Raw genomic sequence first — 16682 nt, forward strand, 5'->3', positions numbered from 1 at the left:
TAAGGTTCATGTGGCTTCTGTATGTACAAAAGGGAAAAGAAGGAGTATTTATTTATTTAATTACTAATTTATTTATTAATGCATTGTCTTAGCCAGCTGTCATGCCCCAGTATATAACTTTTATATACTGTTGTTGCTCCCTAGCCTCACCTAGTGGCTGGAGGGATAAATATGTCCCAACATACAATCTTTATATACTGTTGTTGCTCTCTAGCCCCATCTAGTGGTCAGAGAGGCAAATACCAAATACCAATATATTGTTGAAGCTGACCCCACCTCATTACCCATCGGCCCGCACTCTCACAACAAGTGCACGCTGGTAAGCCAGACTCCATTTCCTTTAGCATTTGGAGAAGGCAGGAGCACAAAGAAGAATCCATCTTAATCTGTGGCACACGGTCATCCACAAGCATCGCTGGTGAGATTTAGATTGCTTGTATTTATTAATTGTTATGTTCAGCAGTAACCCAATACTGCCTAACTTGTATTTGGTTCTCATTGTATGTATTCCTATTTTCCCCAGTTTCACCATGTCCTGTTCTTTCAATAAAGCATTCAGATCTACGTACACAGTCTGTTTTATTGGAAGATAGGTGGGTTTAGCTGCATTTCAAGCTGCACACATACTAACATGTAGTGATGACAGAACACCAGCCCTATCTCTGATAACTAGACATCTAATTACAAAATTGAGAACATCTCAGTGTTTGAAAATGATCTTTTCAAATACCGAGATAAACCAGAGAACTTCTGTTGGGTGAAAAAAAGACAAATTAGCAACAAGCCACGTTCTTCTTATTATTGCAGTTAGCCTTTGGAATAACCACCAAGAGCTACAAAATAGTCACAGCATGAAGATTTTCATCCTTAGAATTCCATCTGCTGATGCAAAGGTGTCTTTGAATTTAGTGGGATTCTCAGGTAAATGGATAGAGATTTGCAACTTCAGGGTAATGACAGGGTTGCATGCAGACTGTGATAGCTGAAAATTGGTGGTATGGTTTTTTGCACTGCGAAGCAGGCAACAAATGTAGGGTAAGCTCTAAAATGGATTTAATATAATAATAAAAAAATGAAATCTCCCACACCAGTTTGAAATTTTGGTGCAAGAAAGAATTTGCAGCAACTAATAAAATTGAAATATTGTGCTGGTTGCATAATTGGGCAACTAGCATAATTGAAACACTGAAAATATTCAATTGTGTAAAGAATAGGAAATTGTAGGGAGGCTAATATACACTGAGAAGTATACAATGCCCTTATTTTAAGGGGAAAAATCCAACTCATCCACATTTCTATATATTTTTATTCCATTGTCTATCTATTAAATGAAAAGAAAAACAAGCAACATTCATCTGCTTTCTTATAGCTATTTTCTCAAATCTGTGTTTTTGTTACTTAAACTCCTTGCATTCTCATTTACTCCCTGGTAAAAACGTGATTTAATATTATCAAGAACAATGGATGTACCTTCTGATACTGTTTGTATTCCAAAAGTGCAATATACTACTTTAATCTTTACTTTAATCCATATCCCATCTCCTTAAAATTTTCTTTTGAATCTTACCAGCTAAATCCTTAATCATCTTTACTGTTATGTGGTCTTAAATTTTGTTGATGTCTTTGCATGAACATTGTGTCTGAAGCCAGTGGTGGGATTCAAATAATTTAACAACCAGTTCTCTGCCCTAATGACAGGCTGGGTGGGTGTGGCCATGGTGGGCGTGGCCAGGGGGTGTGACAGACAGCACTCAGCCTCCTGCACCCCCCTGGGAGCAAAAATGGGCCATGGGGTCTGTGCTGCACCCCCGCACCCTGTTTTGGACCTAGTAGGCCTCCCTGCACTTACCTGGGAGCCAAAATGGGGCCCGTCAGGACTCCTGGAAGGAGCAGGGGCCAGCCAGCAATTTAAAAACCAGTTCACCTGAATTGGCCCAAACCGTCTGAATCCCATCACTGACAAAAGGTTTGGGTATATTGGAGGAGGAACATGTTACTTTGAGTTAAAGGCAGGGTTAAAATCTAATAAACTTTTCTCTCACCTAGCTAGATCCACCTAATTATTGGCTTACTCAGTTGTTATTATCTTGAAGTCTTTGTATTTAAGTGTGTCTCTCATTCAGACTCCAATATTTAACATTCTACTTACAAACCAAATCAATTGTTTACAAAATTAACTTTCTCCCTTTTTAAAAAGGATTCAGGCAACTTATATTATGTAGAAAATACACAGTCTCTTGCAGCCATGTTCAGAGATACTGTAGGAATCTGCAACACATTGCTGTCTATGGAGATTCTCCATCATCCAGGTCATGATGTTTAGTTAGAACTGAAAAAGCTTCTTGGATGAGAAGCGAAACATCTTCAAGGAAAAACAAAGCCCAGTTCCCTTTTGAAAAAGCACCTTTAGGACAACACATTGTGGAATCTGTGGAATGCTATCTAATTTTTCTTTCAGAATACAGCCCTAATATATTACAGAGCAGTGGTGGGTTGCCCCCGATTCGCACTGGTTCTATAGAACTGGTAGTAAAACCGGTGGGAGGCTCCACCCACTGACCCCGACATCATCAAAACGCTTCTGCGCATGCGCGAGCAAAGCAAGCATGCACGCGCAGCTCCGCTACGAACCGGTAGTAAAGGTAAGTAGAACCCACCCCTGTTACAGAGCCATATTTATTTTTCAAACTGATTCAAACTGCTGTCACTATCTTCAGTGGAGCCTTCTCAAATCTGTTGCCCTTCATATATTTCATCCCCCCTTAATAAAGTAAACCTCTGGATAAGATACATGTTGAAAAGGGTTACCTTAATTCTTGATGTTTTTGGAACTACCACTCAAACAATTCTCAGCAGTGCATCTTTTCCCTGACTTGGGTGCAATGATGAGATTTTTCAGTTCATAGTCCAAGCACCAGAACTTTAGCAATAGACCCTCATTGACTTTATGATTTTGGTATTTTACTCAGATAGGTTGAAGTTAATAATATATTTATAGTTTGGACATTTGGTTAGCTGCCGCATGGGGAAATGGAGACACCCATGTTTATGAATGATGAGTTAAAGCACACTCTGCTTATTTTCTAAATAACTATGGAGCAAGAATATGGAATATTAAGAATGTTATTAGACTCAGGTTATGTATAAACCAAGTTTTCTAGTAGCTATAAAAGAAGGTTCTGAGGCTATAACTGAATTCGTAAAGAATTATAAGTCATAGAATAGAATAGAATAGAATAGAATAGAATAGAATAGAATAGAATAGAATAGAATAGAATAGAATAGAATAGAATAGAATAGAACTCTTTATTGGCCAAGTGTGATTGGACACACAAGGAATTTGTCTTTGGTGCATATGCTCTCAGTGTACATAAAAAGAAAAAGATACATTCATCAAGAATCATAAGGTAGAACACTTAATGATAGTCATAGGGAATAAATAAGCAATCAAATCATATTAGGAAACAGTCAATATAAATTGTAACGATACCAGCAACAAGGTTACAGTCATACAGTCATAAGTGGGATGAGATGGGTGATAGGAACGATGAGAAGATTAATAGTAATGCAGACTTAATAACTAGTTTGACAGTGTTGAGGGAATTATTTGTTTAGCAGAGTGATGATGTTAGGGAAAAAAACTGTTCTTGTGTCTAGTTGTTCTGGTGTGCAGTACTCTGTAGTGTCATTTTGAGGGTAGGAGTTGAAACTGTTTATGTCCAGGATGCGAGGGGTCTGTAAATATCCTCACAGCCCTCTTTTTGACTCGTGCTGTATACAGGTCCTCAATGGAAGGCAGGTTGATAGTAATTGTTTTTTCTGCAGTTCTAATTAACCTCTGAAGTCTGTGTCTGTCTTGTTGGGTTGCAGAACCAAACCAGACAGTTATAGAGGTGTAGATGACAGATGACAATTCCTCTGTAGAACTGTATCAGCAGCTCCTTGGGCAGTTTGTTATCATTGACTGTCATCCTCTTTGCCTGTAACTAGAAGTAATATATCTGAGTTCAAAAACTTAGGCTGATGTAAAGTGTTTCTCTTTTCTGCCATTTAGTGCTTGTTGGTTTTTCCTGCCCTGAACTCTAGCCCTAGGTTTTGCCTTCAGGTGCTTTGGGGAATTGGTTCTTTGTGACAGGTAGTCTACATATCCAAAAATTTCCATATTTGTCATAAAGTACTTTTATCTTCTCATCGTTCTATCATTCATCTCCTCCCACTTATGACTGTATGACAGTAATCTTGTTGCATGTATCCTTACGATTTATATTGACTGTTTCCTAATATGATTTGATTGCTTATTTGTTCCCTATGACTATCATTAAGCGTTGTACCTTATGATTCTTGATGAATGTATCTTTTCTTTTATGTACACTGAGAGCATATGCACCAAGACAAATTCCTTGTGTGTCCAATCACACTTGGCCAATAAAGAATTCTATTCTATTCTATTCTATTCTATTCTATTCTATTCTATTCTATTCTATTCTATTCTATTCTATTCTATTCTATTCTATTCTATTCTATTCTTAGAAGACAGATAAGCCACTCTAGTTCATGGTCAATTTTCTTTCTATCGTTACAACTTTTCATTTTTTCTGGGCAAGTGGGCACCTTTCCAAAATAAGCATCCACTCACCCATCTATTTAAAGTTCTTCTAAAGAGATTTTACTAAATAGAGAAACTTCAAAAAGGGAGTCAAAGTCAGACAAGTGATAAGCAGATGTCTACTCCTGAGATAGACTCTGAATAGACAACTGGATTTAGATGTTTTTGACTATAATTTATGACTATTGGCTGAGGTTCCTGGATTTATGTCATTTGTAGTTGAAAATATCAAAAAGGCATCATGCTACTGGCCCAAGTCCTTGACAGCTTATGATAGAAATAAATCCAATCAACTGTAGTGGGACTTACTATCTAGTGCTGCATAACCGACTCCAAATGTTGCATTTTTTCACAGCACATTCCATCTTAGTACTACTTTGAATTTTTTTAAAAAAAATCTCACAACTACAACAAGATATAAAAAGAAAATATAAAAAATTAACAAGAAGAAACTTAATTCAATGATAAGTTATATCAAAAGAGGAAAGGGAAGGGGAAAAAAGAAACAGTTTGGACATGTTACCTATACTCTACATCAGTTAAAATAATGGCATATGAAATGTTCAGATTTAAAAGAAAATAATGTTACTGGTTCGATCATCTAGGCAGCTACATCTGGCTGATATTACAGCCAGCTTCTTCTAGTGGTTAAGACACCCGACTAGAAAGTGAGAGACCATGTATTCAAGTCCTGCCTTAGTCATAAAAATCAACTGGGTGACTTTGAGCCAGTCACCCTCAGCCTAAGTTACCACACAGGGTTTTTTGTCGTGGGGAAAATAGGAGAAGGAAGACATGTTGGATATGTTCACCATCTTGAGTTATTTGTAAAAATAATAAAGGCAGGTTATAGACAAACAAACAAACAAACAAACAAATAAACAAACAAACAAACAAACAAGTGCTATTTTTCTGCTCTGTTGCCTGAATTGTGGAATCTTCTGTTCCCCCCTCCCCCCCAAGATATGAGATCAGCCTCATCACTCTTGAACTTTCAGGGATCCCTCAAGATCTGGTTATGCCAGTAGGCCTGGAGACTACAAAGTATGATAAAACCCATGAAGTGGATCTATTATTATTAACATCCTTATTGTTATTGTTATTGTTATTGTTATTGTTTTAAAACATCATTATTGTTTTATTGGATCATTGTACATCGCCCTGAGTCACTTTCTGTGATACGTGGAGGCATACACATTTCATAAATAAAAGAAGAAAATAGAAATTTCTCACAAAAATAGCAGATGGATTGGATTTTCAGACTGGCTCTGAGATTTTTAGACAGAACTGAGAAAGGCTAACCATAGGTTAGAATTTAGAACTGGGCTGGGTAGATTTCAGGCATATCAGATTAATTGAATATTTTCTTAAAATCTGTTAATCTTAAGAGACAGAATGGATGGTCTTAAAATGAAAGAAATGGACAATCTAATTCTGAGTATTGTAGTTAGTTTTCAGGATCAAAGCTGCCTCTTCTTTCACACAAAATTTTGTTCTAGTTATTCTAAGCTATCCACGTTGAGTCAGCCTTGTCTCATATAAGAACAAGTCCCTGGCTGAATTCATGCATACATTTAAGCCAGATTTTCAAATTTATGATTTGTGAGGTAGTTTTATCAGCCGGTTTAGCATCTTTTGCCAGGTGAAAAAAAAATGAAAACAAAGCAGAATATGAGAAACAAATAGGAAATACTTGGATTCCTAGCCCTTGAGGACTATTGAAAGTTGGTAAGGTGATAGTATAATTAGAATGTAACCTTAAAGCTAGAAACTTTTTTTTTTAAACAGTTTAAAGAGAAAGGAAGAACTGCTGTGTTATGCACAAAGAAAGCATATCTGTACAAAAATTCACTAATTGGAAATCTGTTGATAATAAAAGGCAAAAGAAACAAAAGTAATTTTGGGAGTGTATTCTAGATCACTTGGAAGAGATGAATGAAATATTTCTGTGTCAAATCCCCAAATGACATGACATGGACTGGAAATGACAAGAGTCAGAATGAAAACCAAATCCTGTTCTTTTCTGCTGACAATTTAATTTGTCAAAAGATAGAAGAAGGAGCTGAGGGGATCTGCTACACTGGACCTAATCCTTACCAACAAGGAATACTTAGTTGGAGAAGTGACAATGGCAGGAACCTTCAGAAAAAAGAAATGCTGAATTTGTGATATCAAGGGGCAGGAAAATAGAGAAGGATCAGCTTGTGAACTGGATTTCAAAAGACTGGGTATTTTAAGAAGATAGGTTCAGCAGTGTCCATGCTGAAGCAAAAAAGTGTCCAAGAAGGATCTTGAAATATGAGATACTGAAGATGCAATTGCAAACAATTCATCCTAGAAGAAAAAAATGGGAAATGCTTAATATACTGCATCCCCTTTGCCCTTCAGCTCCAATCCAAGTATATTATTGAATCTCTCCCTGTCTCAAGCTGATGAAGGGAGGAGAACTTGTGGCTCAGAGGTTAATACAACTGCCTAACATGCAGGCAGCCCAAGTTCAAATCCAAGTAAGGGTATGGCTAGCTGATGAGAACTAAATAGATTGAAATAGATCTATACTAGTCTCCCTTTATTTCTTTATCAACGAAATATAATATATATACATATGTATATGTATATAATCCATTCCTGGAAGGAAGTGCCATATCATTAAGAAAAGATGCAAGGAAGTTCCCAGAACCTGCAACAATTGTGTCCGAAAGGTGAAAGGGTAAAACTAGCTTAGATTGTGAGACATAACTGCATCATTTTGGCTCTATTGGAAACCATCTGTCGGCAAATAGGCTGAAAGTATGTTTTGAGGTAAAAGCATGAATTGATAACAGATGATGGTAAGAAGGCAAAGTGCCTTAATTTATTCTTAGAAAGAAACCAAGCCATACCTGCCTCTTTTTGCACCACAAGGGAAAGAAGGAATCTCCAGCTTGTACTAAACTAAAATAACAGTTTATTATTTCAAATGAATCCAAGTTTCCAGAGCCAGATGAATCACATCCTAGTGTCAGAGTGCTCACAGTGACTATTTTTAAGACAACCCAGGAGCAAAATACAGTAAACAGAGGGTTGTATTTTCAAACAATGGTTTATCTACAAGGAATACATACATACATACATACATACATACATTTTTGTTATGCGGCGAACCGGTGGTAAAATTATGTGAAACCCACCTCTGGAGATTACCTCAGGTCAGGGTTATTGGGAGGTGAACTGCTGGTGTGTGTGAGTAGGGTGGGAGAAATTGCATGAGTTGATTGAAGGTTGGTGCTGTCTCTGGTTGGCTCTGTGGTCGATTTGGATTCTGAGGGGTTCGTAGGCTAGTTGTAGGTCAATGTGTCTGTTGATGGAATTACTTGTGGAGTGCCAGGCTTTGATGAACTCATGAGCATGGCCGATGATTTTTGTGTTGCTCCAGTTGAACTAGTGCTGTTTGGAGTCGGTGTGGGTAGAGATTAAAGATTTGGGATTGTGGAGTTTGATTGCCAGCCAATGCGGATTGACGTGATGTTTGTACCATGTAGAATTGGTTGCACTGGTTACAGTTGATTTTGTAGATGACATTGTTTCTGTATGTATAACATACATACATCCTAGCAACTCACAAATTGACAATGAGCCAGCATTGTGATACATTTGCTAAAAGGAAGATGCTATTTTAGTTTGTATTAATAGGAACCTGGACTGCAGAACATGGGAAGGAATTGTTTGATTCTACTCTACATGCATCAAGTCCCACTTCGGAGTACTGTGTCTGGTTCTGGACACTGCAATCCATAAAGGCATGCTTAAGAGAATGAGGAATGGGGAAAAATATGATAACCTTGAGCATCATTCATACTTATTGGGAGAAGCAAAAACCTTCACTTGTCTTGTGTCTATAAAGCACATTTCATAAAGAGGGAATTGACTTGGTGATGATGATATACTAGATAAAACAGACTTCCAGTACAATCAGATTACTGTAAGGGATAGGATGATTTTTTTTAAAAAAATTCTTAATTTAATGACCTTTCTATCTGTCCAAAATATATGCTTGTGCTGGAACAAGTGATGCTGTATCCTTTAGAGTTTTCCAATCAATCTTCCTTTGCTTCTTCATCATTAAAACAAGTACCTATTCAGCTCACTGCTGTGAAAATGATTTGAATGTCTCAATTTGTTAAAATCCATGGTGCTCTGGCTGTGCTGAGAAACGCAGAGCTGAAAGGAAGCTAAACGGTAGCTACTCTTGTCATTTTTAATTTAAAAGAAATAAGGTGTGAAGGTTATGCATTACATAGCAGATTAAATGTAGTTTTATAACACATTTTATTTGTATATTTTGTATATTATTTGTATATTTGTATATATTCGTATATTATATTTTAAAGGAATTAAAATTAAATATTTCTAATTCAGATCCTGAAATTAAGAAGGCTTCTCAGGTGATTTCTGCCCATGCCAATGGAGGGGAAAATAGAAGCATATGAAATCCATTTATTATCGAGAGAGTAAAATTTATGTGCAGTACAATTTTCTCAGTGGAGTTGACTTTCAGATATTGAGGCATTAACACCTCAAAATCTCATGCATGACCACTATAGCTGAGAAATTATGCAAAGGAAATATGATCTTTGAGTGGTCTAGAACAGAGTTAGACAAATTTGTCTTGATCATAGACATTTCAACATTGCTGTTTTGTAGAAATCCAGATACCAGTCCAACTGGATAACTGGGATAGCCACTCAGAAAAAAAAAATTGAGTGTTATCATCTTTTGACATATGTGAACATCTAAAGAAAAAGAGTGTCTCAGACCATTAAGGCTAATGTCTCTAATGGTATAAGCACAGACTGTCTTCAAATGAAATTAGCTGGATGGGTTTCAGGTGAAAATTAGCAAAACTCACTTCACTATTGCCTCTCACTAGTGAAAAATAGTTCTCATATGAGAAAAAAAAAAGTGATATTAAATCAGCTGTTTACCAAAGCAATAAGCTTGTGAAAACTGCATTGCCTACTCAAAAGAGAGTTGCTGGAGACCTTTATGTAAGATGGGCAGAGAAAAGAGCCACAAGAAATTGGAATGTTGATTAATAGAAACAGAAATTGGATTTTGACACTGGAATTATTTCATAAAGACTTCTTAGAATTTTTTAAAAATTGGTCATCTAGATTCTTGTGTACAGTGTTAATTACTTTCAGACCAGTTTCTAATTTCCATCTATTACCATACTTTTATTTCCATCTATTTACCATACCCCTTTTATAATTCTTATATTCACACATGGGGCATGGAGATTCAGCTACACAGACACAACTATGCCTGCTAAACTCCCATAAACCTGTCATCAAGATGGGATACCTCCACATCTGTTCATTACTTCTAAACTACAACTTTACTTCCAGGACATCTGGGGAAGAAATGGCGAATTGAGAACAGCTTGGTTAAAAGCAGATTCAAAGACTGTGGTGGAATGAAGAGAGAGCAAGTAGTAGACCAGCTCTTTATAATTCCTCTTGGAACAAGGAGATTGCCCACAAGTGATCCACATAGCTTCGTCTCACTAGCAGACAACAAAATAGCAGTCTCCAAAGGGCTCTGAACTCTAGGATATGAGAGAATAACTATCTTGCTGAAACTGCCTTCCAAAGGACACTGATTTCACAGACTTTTCTAATCACATTCAGAAGTTATTTGTAAACTGCTTTTTAACTATGCGGAATGATTGGACTGACAAATTATATAGCACTGGGAAAGTTTCCTTCAATCTTTAGTGAAACTAATATTAAATACAAGTTTAAGGACTTATTGTCTTTCTTTTGGAGCAGTAAAGTAAACAGTAAAAGAGTGATTGGAACTTTGATTTCAGAAAGTAACAGATGGACTAAAGGTCCTGAGCTTGAATAAGTTTTTGGAATTACTTATAAGACATAATTATTTTCAGAGAAGGTGATAAATTACAAAAACTGTTTATATTTGTGATGAAGGGCAAAGATACTCTGTATATATTTCTTTCATTTTTTTTCTTTACTATATTCTTATTTTTTTCTTTATTTTTCTTCTCTATTTTTTTCTTTTCTGCATTATTTTTTTTATTCTTTTAAAAGTTTGTATTAGATTTTAACCTTTTAATTGTAATGTTAAGCTTCGAAAAGTTTTTTAACCTTTAAAATTACTATAAAATGCTTGTTTACTAGCCTGCTGCATTTTTAGAGTTTTTCAGTTCCCTTTTCATGGAAAGGATTATTCTACCAAACTGCCTAACTCGTATCTTTGCACTGTAATTAAAAAACCAAAATATACCAAAAACACATCTGCAGCAGCATGAAAAGAGCTAGCAGGAAGTCCTTGAATTTTACATTAATCTGAAAATCAAATAAACAAAGCAAAAATCAGAAAGTAGTGCTTATTTCTCTCCAAACCCAAGCATTGTTTTCACCCAATGGTGGGATGCTGCCAGTTTAACAATTGGTTCGGTAAGCGTGTGCTTTGTGCATGCATGAGTGCTTTGCGTGAGCACATGCCTAAGGCATTTGCGTGCAGCGCTAAAAATGAAGCATTTAGAAGTTCAGCTGCTTACCTTCCAAGTCAGCAACAGTAAGTAGAACAGCAAGGGGGGGGATCAGCTGTGCCGCACGATTGAGATGAGCTACAAAGCAGGAAATAAAGGACAGAATATAGCGGGGGTGGGGGGCAACTAATCAGAGCTACCGGTTCTCTGGAACCGGTCTGAACTGGCTGAATACTTCCTCTGCTTTCACCAAGTCAACTACTAACTTAATAGTCATGTTCAGAGAACGTTCTGACCAGAGGTGAAATGCTCCCAGTTTGGACCGGCTTGGGCGAGTAGGTAGCGATGATGGCTGGTGGTTCGGAGAACTGGTAACAATGGCAGCTGGAGGCTCCGCCCACCTGCCTCATTCCCCGGAGTCAGGGAATGCACCATTCCTCAACTCCGGACTTGCTGCGGAGCTGCTGCCAGCTCGCTCTTCGCCATGCGGTGTATCCTACTGCTCACCTTTCTCCTGCAGCTGGCTGTCAGGGAAGGCAAGCACCCGAAAGATACCAGAGTTGCTCATTCTCCTTCTTGAATGAGCTGCTCTGGTCCACACATCGGCTGCGCAAGCACACACCATTTATTTAATTCAGCGGAAAGTAGGGTGTGTGCTTGCACAGCCGGTGCATGGACCAGAGCAGCTCATTCAAGAAGAAGAGTGAGCGACTCCGGTATCTTTTGGACGCTTGCCTTCCCTGACAGCCAGCTGCGGGAGAAAGGTGAGCAGTAGGAGTCGGGGAATGGGGCGGGTGGACAGAGCCGCATGGTGAAGGGTGAGCAGACAGCGGCTCTGTGGCAAGGCCGGAGTCGGGGAATGGGGTGGATGGGCGGAGCTGCAGGAGAAAGGTAAGGACACACCGGCAGAATAGAAATTTAAAATTTTTCCCTACTGGGTTCTGTGGGCGTGGCTTTGTGGGAGGGGGTCTTGTGACTGAGTAGGCATGGCTGTGAGTGACATCGAGTTGGCCATGCCCACTTAGTCACAGGACACCCCCCACCACCACCACCAAGCCACGCCCACAGAACCGGTATGGAAAAATGTTAGATTTCACCCCTGGTTCTGATCTTGGTTCATTTTAATCTTTGATTAGTTGTATGTACGAACTCAGACTTCTGCTTAGTTTACGTACCATTTTGTGAACACCCCCAAATGTATTAATTCAGCTATTAAAAGTTACTATGTCCGCATCACCGGTTCCAGATAGAAGAGTGATTTTCTTCTTTCTCAGACCATTCCACCAAAGAGTCTAAAGCTCACACTCAATCTGTGGGCCATAGAACCAGAGGTACGATAATGACCTTGATGAAGAGTTTGATTTTAAGTTTGCTTTCCTAGCTGGAAAAGAGTGCTTTCCTAACTCTTCAATGAGAGGAAAGAAGGTCTGTATACAAAAGAACAAGGCTTATCTCCAATAAAGAAGAGAAATACTTTTTATAGAGCCTATGTAGACCAAATGTTAATAAGCTCAAATGTTAGCCAGGAAACTTTTAGTATGATAGAAAGGAAACGTTATTAAATGCATTGCTGGAGAGCAATCATCTTAATTGCTAGTCATCTTTGAGTCAATCTTAACTCATGGAGATTTCATAAACATCCTTGTGGTTTTTCTGGCAACAGTATAGAAGTGGTTTGCCATTGCCTTCTCTCAGGATGTTTTTCAGCTTTCCAATTCTTGTTTCCAGCCCTGGGATTCTCCGGAGGATCTCATCCAAGTTCTAACCAGGCTTGACTCTCCTTAGCTTATGAGCTCAGACAAAGTCACCCAGATACTACTTCTTACTGATAGTTACCTTTAATTAAAAGTAAATCAAATAAAATCATTTTTTTGTCTTGCTGAAGCCCTCTGCATTCTACCTAAAATCCATATGTGTGAGGCTGTAAAAGTTTTGCAGCTTTAATAAAAACCATATGGAGCTGGATAGCCTGATTTGGTAATAAGCAGCTGTTTAGCTGTTTTTAGTCCCAGGAAAAGAAAAAAAAAAAAAAAGAAGCAGCAAGGCATGCTTCACATTATATTACACAGAGAACATGGACTATGAGAGCTCCATGCAATAGTAATGTGATCTCATGGTATGAAAATATCAATTAATATAAAATAATTTATTTTCCTGGGCTCCAAGATCACTGTAGATGGGGACTACAACCAAGAAATTAAAAGATGCTTGCTCTTGGGGAGGAAAGCTATGGCAAATCTAGACAGAATTCTAAAAAACAGAGACATCTCCCTGTCAACAAAAGTGCTTATAGTCAAGGCTATGGTTTTCCCGGTTGCAATGTATGGCTGTAAAGGTTGGACCATAAGAAAAGCTGAGTGCCAAAGAATTGAGGCCTTTGAACTATGGTGCTGGAGAAGACTCCTGTGAGTCCCTTGGACTGCAAGATGATCAAACCGGTCAGTCCTAGAGGAGATCAACCCTGACTGCTCTTTAGAAGGCCAGATCCTGAAGATGAAACTCAAATACTTTGGCCACCTAATGAGAAGGAAGGACTCACTTATTGTGAGAAGATTGCTTATTGCTTACAAAAGTAGTTTGAAAAGTAGAATAGAAAGAAATTATAATAACAATAACAATATCAATAATAATGTGGTTTGAATCTAGTTTCAGGATCATATAGAAACAGAATCATCTTAGCTTGGGATAATCCCTTCATCAAAATACAGGATTCAGAAGACATTTTCTTCCCCTTCTTCACCCTATAATGACAAGCAAGCAAATATTTTCTCCTGCACACGTAGAACTGCAAGTAAATTACACCAAAGATATTCAGATCTTGAAACCAGCCATTAAACAATTTATGAAGATGTACTGTTATCACTGGAAATGAGACCTCTGCTTTTGATCATAACAGTATCATTAGCTATAACATTTATTATTGAGGAAATTGGACCAGATGTCTCTCTAATTAGTAATTAGAATTACCTGCAGAATGACTCTGAAATCATGCTGTGAAAAATTCTCTGAGGAGAAGGGGGGAAAAAAGCCAGTCCTCCTAAGGTTTTCAGATGTACAGCGAATGTTTGTTGTGGGTAGTTTTTACCAGTGATGTAACTAAAGCTAGATATGAGGACTAAGCGGTAAAGCCTGTAATTATGAAACTCCCTCCAAATGATCACCCAGAAAATGACAGATGATGGTGTTTGGCTTTACCCACATACTGATAAAGTTAGGGGCCATCTGGAACTATTCACTGTGTCTTTTTTTTCTCTTTGTGTTCCCCTCCCCTAACACAATCAGGAAAGCCATGTACACACTTATAAATAGATAGATTAATCTCTAAAAACCTGGTTCTTTGCCTAGGTCTTTGCCTACGGTGTAATATGCACCTGGGTTTTGTTTCTGTCATCTTTTGCTCCTATCTCATTTTTTTCCCCATGTGCTTTTAATTTGGCAGCTAATGGGAGCTGGGTGTTGTACAAATTATAAATAGCCTCATGGAGAAACCATCTTAAAAGAAGGAAAACCTTCTCTTCCTTCAACCTATCATTGTTTAGTTATCTGATTGTTCCTGTTGCAATATTTTCAGGATCAGACTCAATAAATCATTTGAGAATTAAGAGTTCAAATATATCTCTCTTTATTTACATAAGGCATTCTATATTCACTGAATATTCACAGATAGAAGCAAGGAAGGGATGCGTGCAGCTCCTTATATATACAATGGGTGGAGCTAGATATGGGAGTGGTGAAGTATGAATACATTAAGAAGTGAAGAATAAATTAACCCCTGATATCCCGTTCATATACTATTTACATAATGGAGAATAAGGCATTTACTTGTGACAAATCCCCCTCTAAATGCCGATTCGATATGCTACACCAATTACATTCAGATTCAGAACAATACAAAACATATAATTTAGAAGTCAGGTATTTATGTTGTTTAGATGGCAAAGGTTTTGTTAATATGTCAGCTATTTGTTCTGATGTCTCACAATGCACCGCTTTAATAAATCCATCCTGAGATAACTGTCTCACATGTTTAAATTTTATGTCTATATGTCTGGACCTTTGTCCAATGGCGTCAGATCTAGATATTTCGATAGCAGCTTTGTTATCTTCATGCATGATAAAAGGCAAAGTGGGTTTTTTCCAAATGTCAGAAATTAAGTCATTAAACCATACAAGGTTATTTGCTGCTTTAGATAGACAAACATACTCTGCTTCTGTTGTTGAAGTGGCCACTAAATCTTGTTTGCCAGTGTACCAGTAAACTGGACAACCATTAAGGAGGAATATATAACCAGATGTACTTTTTCTACATGAAGTGTCGCCAGCCCAATCCGCATCGGCGTAACATGTGAGGCTTGGCTCCTTGACATTATTAGGCTCCAATATCAAACAAAAATCTAAGGTATTCTTTAAATATCTTAATATCCTTTTGACAGCTTCCCAATGGTACATTGTTGGTTTGCTGACATGTCTGGACAATAAATTGAGGGGCAAAGCGATATCAGGTCTAGTCCAATTGGAAATATAAAGAAGGGAACCTATGATTGATCTATAGAATGTATTATCTTTGAATTCAGGGGATGATTCGTCTGCATTCTTTAGAAAGTCAGTCTGCATAGGAGTGTCACAGGGTTTAGCATCGCTTAAATTACATTTATTCAAGAGCTCTATGATCTGATCTCTCTGAGAAAGCTTGAATCCTCTTCTAGTTTTACTAATTTGAACACCAAGATACTTATTTACTTTGCCTAAAGATTTCAGTGAGAAATGTTCATTTAGCTTTGTTACAAATGTTTCTCTTCTTTCTTTATGTTTACCTATGTACAAAATGTCATCCACATAGATCAATACAAATTCTATGGAATCATCACTTTTTTTTACAAAGAAACAGTTATCAGCAGTAGTAGCACTGAAATCCATAGTTTTAAGCACTTTTACTAAACAATCATACCATCATTTACCAGATTGTTTTAACCCGTATAAACTTTTGTTTAATAACCAAGTCTCATTTTTGTTTGTGTATTGACTGTGAGGTGCTCTTACATATATTTCCTTATCTAATTTTGCGTGTAAATACGCAGTCTGTATGTCATATTGGAACACATCGAGATTGAGTGCTGATGCTATAACTAGAGCTGTTTTGACACTCTCAGTTCTTACTGTGGGGGAGTATGTGTCAGTATAATCCTCGGGATATTTCTGTGCATAACCTTGTGCAACTAATCTAGCTTTGTATAGAGTATTGCCTCCCTCTAAATTTTTAATTTTATATATCCACCTAGTGCCAATAATAGTTTTGTCCTTTGGTGCAATTGCAGGTGTAAATACATTTAACCCTCGTAAACTTTCCATCTCTTTAGTCATTGCTGATTCCCATTTTTCTTTTTCTTTAGGAGGAAGTTTTAACACTTCCTCATATGTATTAGGTGTTGTTGATTCTCCATCCATATGCATTATATAATCCTTGTACTTATTTGGCATTTGATTTCTGGTATTTCTGATTGTTTTTTCAGGCTTACTATCATTATCATGTAAATATCTTGCTTCCTTTTTTGTTAATGAATCTGTCTTTATTTTGTGTTGACT

This window comes from Pituophis catenifer, unplaced genomic scaffold (assembly GCF_029215685.1).
Source record: "Pituophis catenifer annectens isolate HBS135680 unplaced genomic scaffold, rPitCat1.0.hap2 SCAF_3, whole genome shotgun sequence".
NCBI classification, from domain to species: domain Eukaryota; kingdom Metazoa; phylum Chordata; class Lepidosauria; order Squamata; family Colubridae; genus Pituophis; species Pituophis catenifer.